Source organism: Helianthus annuus, chromosome 3 (genome assembly GCF_002127325.2).
Source record: "Helianthus annuus cultivar XRQ/B chromosome 3, HanXRQr2.0-SUNRISE, whole genome shotgun sequence".
NCBI lineage: Eukaryota > Viridiplantae > Streptophyta > Magnoliopsida > Asterales > Asteraceae > Helianthus > Helianthus annuus.
Window position 1 is genome coordinate 149,855,080 of NC_035435.2, and position 6,990 is coordinate 149,862,069.

General features: G+C 42.8%; 2 non-coding genes across 2 annotated transcripts; both read left to right on the forward strand.

Moving 5' to 3' along the window:
• The first annotated feature begins 3,182 nt into the window (after positions 1-3,182).
• Positions 3,183-3,288, forward strand: LOC118490898. Its single transcript, XR_004890123.1, has one exon. It is a non-coding gene; the product is annotated as a small nucleolar RNA R71 (small nucleolar RNA).
• Positions 3,289-6,648: 3,360 nt separating this feature from the next.
• LOC118490851 lies at positions 6,649-6,755 on the forward strand. Its single transcript, XR_004890076.1, has one exon. It is a non-coding gene; the product is annotated as a small nucleolar RNA R71 (small nucleolar RNA).
• The last annotated feature ends 235 nt before the right edge of the window (positions 6,756-6,990 follow it).

Genomic DNA, 6,990 nt, shown 5'->3' on the forward strand with positions numbered 1-6,990 from the left:
GACCCAAAACTGCACCAATAGTGGTATCGCTTGCATCACACATTATCTCGAACGGCTTTGACCAATCGGGTGGTTGCAAGATAGGCGCCTTGACCAAGTGTTCCTTCAAAACAGTGAAAGCTTGCATACACTCGTTAGTAAAATCAAACGGGACATCTTTTAATAACAAATTGCATAAGGGTTTGGTGATAACACTAAAACCCTTAATGAAGCGTCGATAAAAACCCGCGTGTCCCAAGAATGACCGTACACCCTTAACATTTTTAGGAGGTGGCAAAGATGATATTACCCGTATCTTTGCCTTATCCACCTCCATCCCTCTTTCCGAAATCACATGTCCCAACACAATGCCCTCTTGCACCATGAAATGACTCTTCTCCCAACTTAGCACTAAATTTTTCTCAACGCACCTTTTCAAAACCTTTTGCAATTCGTTGAGACAAGCATCAAAAGTAGTGCCAAAAATGGAGAAGTCATCCATGAATACTTCGAGCGACTCTCCAACCATGTCCGAGAAAATACTCATCATACATCGTTGAAAAGTTGCCGGAGCATTACACAAACCAAATGGCATTCGCCTAAAGGCAAAGGTGCCATATGGACATGTGAAGGTGGTCTTGTGTTGATCATCCGGGTGTATGGCAATTTGATTATAACCCGAATACCCATCTAAGAAGCAATAATATTTTTGACCCGACAATTTTTCAATAATTTGGTCAATAAAAGGTAGCGGGAAATGGTCCTTAGAAGTGGCGGCATTCAATTTCCGGTAGTTAATACACACCCGCCACCTGGTAACCGGTCGGGTGGCAATTTGTTCACCACTTTCATCCTTGACTACTTGAATGCCGGCCTTCTTAGGCACAACTTGGGTGGGACTCACCCAAGCACTATCCGAAATCGGATAGATGATTCCCGCATCCAACCATTTAATTACCTCTTTTTTTACTACCTCCCTTAGGTTCGGGTTCAACCGCCTTTGAGCTTCTCGTGTCGGTTTAGCATCTTCGGTTGTAATAATTTTATGCATGACGATGGATGGACTAATTCCTTTGAGGTCGGCAATCGTCCATCCAATAGCACCCTTGTTCGCTTTTAACACCTCCATCAATGCTTGCTCTTGTGCCAATTCCAAATTAGAGGCGATAATGACCGGTAAAGTGTCATTATCCCCTAAAAATACGTACTTCAAATGGCTAGGCAAGTCCTTGAGCTCCAACTTTGGTGGTTCCTCCAATGATGGTTTTGTACCCGAATCGATTTCCACCGGTAGACCCTCGAATTGGTGGGTCCATGGTGGTCTACCTTCTTTCATCGCCATAGCATCTTGTGCTTCCTCTTCAACCCGTAGCGCATAAGCATGTACCTGTTCAGAAAAGTCACACAGGCAAATATCCAAACCATCCTCCTCATACTCATGCGGGTTGCATCCATCTACTATGTCTGCCATGAAACACTCATCAACACCGTTAGCATTAGAATTGTTAGTAAAAACATTCAAACGCATTTTTCTGTTTCCAAATGCCATATCAACTGTACCAAATCTACAATCGATAATAGCATGTGCGGTGCTTAAAAATGGCCGACCCAAAATTATGTTTTGTTGTTGTTTAGGGTCCGCCGATGAGTAATCCAACACTAAGAAGTCCACCGGGTAATAAAACTCATCAATTTTTACAATAACATTTTGAACCATACCACGAGGCAACTTATGAGACAAATCGGCCAAAACAACCGTCGTCTCCACCCTTGCTAATGGACCAAAGTCATATTGGTCGTATAAGCCCCCCGGTAAAATGCTAACTCCGGCTCCGAGATCTAGCAACGCCTTAGCCATTTGAAAATTACCCACTTGCACATTAATCAATGGCGTGCCCGGATCTTGGAGCTTAGGAGGAAGCTCCCCATTCAACACCGCACTCACTTGCCCGGTTAAATCCACCCGCTTAGGCACTTTTTTCTTGTTTTGCCTTTTTTGTGTACATAATTCTTTTAAGAATTTTGCATAAGCGGGGACTTGTTTTATTGCATCAAGGAGTGGGAGATTTATTTTAACTTGTTTGAACATATCCCACATCTCCTCCTTTTGAGGACCTCTTGACACAATAAAATTTTTCTTTCCCGGGTCAAGTAGGGCCGATGGAAATGGAACTTGACTCGGTTCGCCCTCAACTTTTTCATTCTTTTCACTTTCACCCAAACCTGGTTTTTTAATAATTGGTTCTTTTGGTTTAACCGGCGAAAGTTCATCATCACTTTCCATTCCCGTGATGTCCTCAACCACCCCCTCGACCAATTCGGGTGACAAATTGGCCTTAAACTCTTTCCCACTTCGTAAAACACTAACATGATTGATATTAACGTTACCTCGTGACGAACCATGTGAAGGGTTTACCTTAGTGTCGCTTGGAAGTTGACCCTTACCTTTCTTTAATTCCGCTACATCGGTTGCTAATTGACCCATTTGGGTTGTTAGTGATTGAATGCTTTTATCACGAACCTCATCTTTTTGCATTCGCACTTCGTCTAGTTGGTTCCGTTTTTGCATCTCCATTTGCATGCTCTTTAGCATCTCCATCACCTCGTTTCCACCCGAAAGCCCCCCTTGTTCTTGACCCGTTTGGTATTGTTTTTGATACCCTTGGTTATTCCCGCCTCGGTACCCACCTTGGTTATTGTAAGATGGCCGTGAACCAAAATTACCTTGGCTACCTTGAAAATTTGGGTTCGCTTGATTTGACGGGTTCCCATATCTAAAGTTCGGATGGTTCCTCAATCCGGGGTGGTAGGTGTTTGAATTCATGTTGTTGTAGTTCCTACCACCTCCTCCTTGACCTTGACCTTGAACCGCATTGACTTCCTCGTATTGCCCTTCCAACATCCCTTGGCAGTTTTCAGCCGCATGACCTATTTCATTACACAAAGCACAAACATTATATATTTGATTAGTGGTTTGAACATTACCATCATCTATGGCGTGCACTTGTGGTCGGTTAGTGGTTGGTCGGGCTCTCCTTGAAGCTTGGGCCTTCCTTTTTGATGTAGTTGCCATGCTTTCCAAAAACTCCCAATCTTCATTCTCATAATTCGTTCCAAACGTCCCTCCGGTGATAGACATCAAATCACGTGCGTCTTCGGCACTCAACCCCTCATGAAAGGCGTTCATCAACTCCCATAACTCAATTCCATGATGAGGGCAGTTTTTAATCATCATGTTAAAACGCTCAAACGCCTCATGAAACATCTCACCATGTTGTTGTTGAAAGCTTCTCAATCCCTTCCGCGCATCATTGGTCTTTTGGGCGGTGTAGAATTCATCCAAAAAGGTTTGTTGCATCTCCCCCCATGTATATATTGATGCCGAAGGCAAAGTGTAGAACCACTTCTTTGCCTTATCCTCCAAAGAAAACTGAAATAAGACCAACTTGACTTCATCGGCCGAAAAACCTTGACTCCCAAAAGTGTTGCAAATTGAGTCATAGGCCTCTAGATGGAAATACGGCTCCTCCGTTGCTAACCCTTTGTACTTCGGTAAACTTTGCAACGAGTTTGTTCTTACTTCAAAAGTTCTCCCTTGGTTGTTGTGAGGGATAACCACCGGTGAAGGGTTTTGAGTAATGATTGGTCTGAAATGTGCCTCTATTCCCCTTGCTTGTTCCCTAAGATGCCTTCTTGGAACACCCAATCGACCCCTTGGACGAATAGGACCCATTGGTCTTGGTATAAGCCCTTGTGGTGCAATTGGTTGTTGGGGCATCGGTGGATATTGATTCGGCCTTTGAAATTGTGGGTGTACATGTTGTGGCCTAACTTGTTGCAATGGAATGGGTTGTTGGATGGTTGGCCCTTGTGGTCTTGGCCGAATGTGTTGTGGTATAATTTGTTGTTGTGGCATTCCACCAACACTTGCCATTCCTTGAGATTGACTTTGCAAATACCCAAACTCCCCTTGATCACCATAACCTCCATAACCGTACCCATCATCTTCATAACCCTCATAGTCTTCAAATCCCTCATCATAACCATCTCCTTGAATTCCCGAGGTCTGCCCAAATGGGATGGTCGAATACTGGAAGCCCGACTGTTGTTGTTGTGGTCTAAAAGATGAAGTAGTATGCACGATAGTTGAATTGGGTGCAATTGTGATGGTGGATGATAATTGACCTGTAGTTGGGGGAAAGAAGTGAGATAATGGTGGGATTGTGGTGGATGGATCGTAGGTGATGGTAGGCTCAGTTTGAGTGGTGATTGGTTGGGTGACATTGGATGGTGTAAATTCAGCGGTGGTATTAGGTAATGTAGTGTTTGGTGATGGTTGGGTGGAAGTAGGTATAAAGGATGAGGTTGTTTGACTGGTTGTAGGTGGAATCTGAGAATCAGCCATGATGTTTCTCGGTGTAATGGGTGAAGTGGGTGAACCAATGATTTTGTTTTCTCGCACTAAAACTCGGTTTTGTCGTAGCGTTCTTTCAATTTCCGGATCAAACGATAGCGGTGATGACCTGTGAGAGCCTCTAGTATGCATACACCTTAAGTACCTGCACACTAAACACAACCAGCGTAAACCCGAAAATAACAAACAAAACTATTAAACTAACACACGTTGCGCACTACTCCCCGGCAATGGCGCCAAAATTTGACGTGATGTCGTGGGTCACGCAAATTTAATCCCCAAACAACTGTAGTTAGTGGTAAAAAGGTATCGAACTCAGGGAGTATGTGGAAAATGTGTCGATTGTATAGCTTTGTATTTAAACTAATTATTAAACTAAATTGCAGAAAATTAAAATTCAAGATTGTGGATTGTTGTTTTAGAAAACTAAATTAAGAACTAATTCAAATCAAAGTTGGTTGTAAACAATTAGGAGAGAACAATGATCACCCTAGGTTTCAGTTTCTTTAAACAGTTGTGTGCAATTTCACTAGAAAGAGTTACATAGACATAATTCGTGTATATGTGATTGAAGTGATAAAAGGGAACAAAGTACTCGGATTAGATAACGCGAGGTTGTTTCCCGATGATCTATTAACCAATAACCAACCCTAACCCTTCCCGTGATATCTCGGTTGCCAACGGCACCAAGAACGTACGATTAAGACTAGAAATTGCAATATGGATTAACACACTACAAACAATCAAACGTACACCATGACATTCAAGCAACGCAAGATATCATTCTAGAAATGCAGAAATTAAACACACAAAAGTTTCAGAAACATTCACCTAGGATGATCACCTAAGAGTTTAGCCGGACATGGCTCGGTGAATCATCATCAACATCAAACTATTGTTCATACAAATCAAAAGCACAAACCGAATGATTGAAATTGTTCACAAAACAAGCCACAAGCCAAAATTCGTCCCCAAGGTGTCCAAGAACCGTCCAATGATGAGATAATGTGAAAAGACACACCAAAACCGAATATAAAATGGCAGTTACGTTTTTGGGATTGCAGCTCCACCGTAAATTACGGCTCCACCGTAATTTACGGTGGTCAAAATCTTGTTACGGCTTGAAGAGCCTGTATTACGGTGCAGAGAATAGCCAATTCCAGGTCTACCGTAAATTACGGTAGAACCGTAATTTACGGTACTCAGCAACTTTGTCTCCTTTGTTATTTCTTTTGTTCTTCTCTCGACCCGTTCTCCACCCAAGCCTCCAACACTGCCTTTTATCCATCTTTTAGCTCCTAAATCGTACCTGAAACATAAGCATCGTAGTTATCTAATTCAAGATAATTACACGGCTAATTGGAGGATTATTTCATCTTTTAACATGCTTAAGGGTTGTCCAAAGGACCACCCGTCAGGCGGCGGTATAGTCTCCTCGGTAGGCGGTGGCACTTCCGTAGGACCCACGGTGCGGTTTCGTAATGTGATGAGATGAACCTGCGCTTTTGGGTTTGTTTCGGTATTGCTTGGTAATGCGCCTTGTGGTCTCTCGGAGAAATTTTGGGCTAGTTGACTTATTTGTTTTTCTATGTTTTGAATACTAGCTTGTTGATTTCTAAAATTTGATTCTAATTGTAGAAACCTCTCCGAGTTTTTCTTTTCAGTGTCGGAGATGAGGCGAGATATAATATCTGCAAGCCTTTCTCATCCACCTTGTTGTTGAGGGAAATTTTGTGACTCATTTCTTGGTTGTTGAAAGTTTGTTCGTTGGTTTTGTTGGTTACTACTATTGCCAGGTTCTCTCCAACCAAGGTTAGGGTGATTTCGCCATCCTTGGTTGTAGGTGCCCGTTGGAGAACCCGACGGCCTAGGTCTATTATCAATGTAGCTTACCGACTCTTGTTGATCATCTGTTTCTTTCATACAACTCCAATTTTCATGTGGCCCACCACACCCTTCACAAGCCATAACCGAGACTGTTTTTGTCATTTCCAATTTTTTTTATTTTCGAAGAAAGGGCCTCGATTTGGGCTTGCAAAGAAGTGCTTTCATCAACCTTATGGGCGCCCGGGGCAATAGATTTATTGCCTCGGGGAGTGTGCCACTGAAAATTGGTTTGAGCAATTTCCTCAATTTGATTATATATTTCATGCGGGCGGCGATTACCTAAAAGTCCCCCGGAGCTAGAGTCAAGTGTCTGCCTTGTGTGTGGCAACAACCCATTATAGAAAGTGGATACTTGTTTCCATATCGCAAGGCCGTGATGTGGGCACTTTCGCAATAGCTCCTTGAACCTTTCCCAAGTTTCATATAAGGATTCCCCATCCTCTTGTGAATATGTATTAATTTCAGTCATTAATTTAGCCGTTTTAGCGGGAGGGAAATACTTATATAGAAATTTTTTGGGCTAGTTCATCCTAGGTGTTTACCGATCCAGCTGGGAGGGCGTTAAGCCAAGCTTTTGCTCTGTCTTTCAGTGAAAAAGGAAACATTCGGAGGCGGATGGCGTCATTTGATGCTCCATTGATCCCAAAAGTATCACATATTTCTAAGAAATTAGTAATATGTAGATGGGGATCCTCGTCCGCAAGCCCATG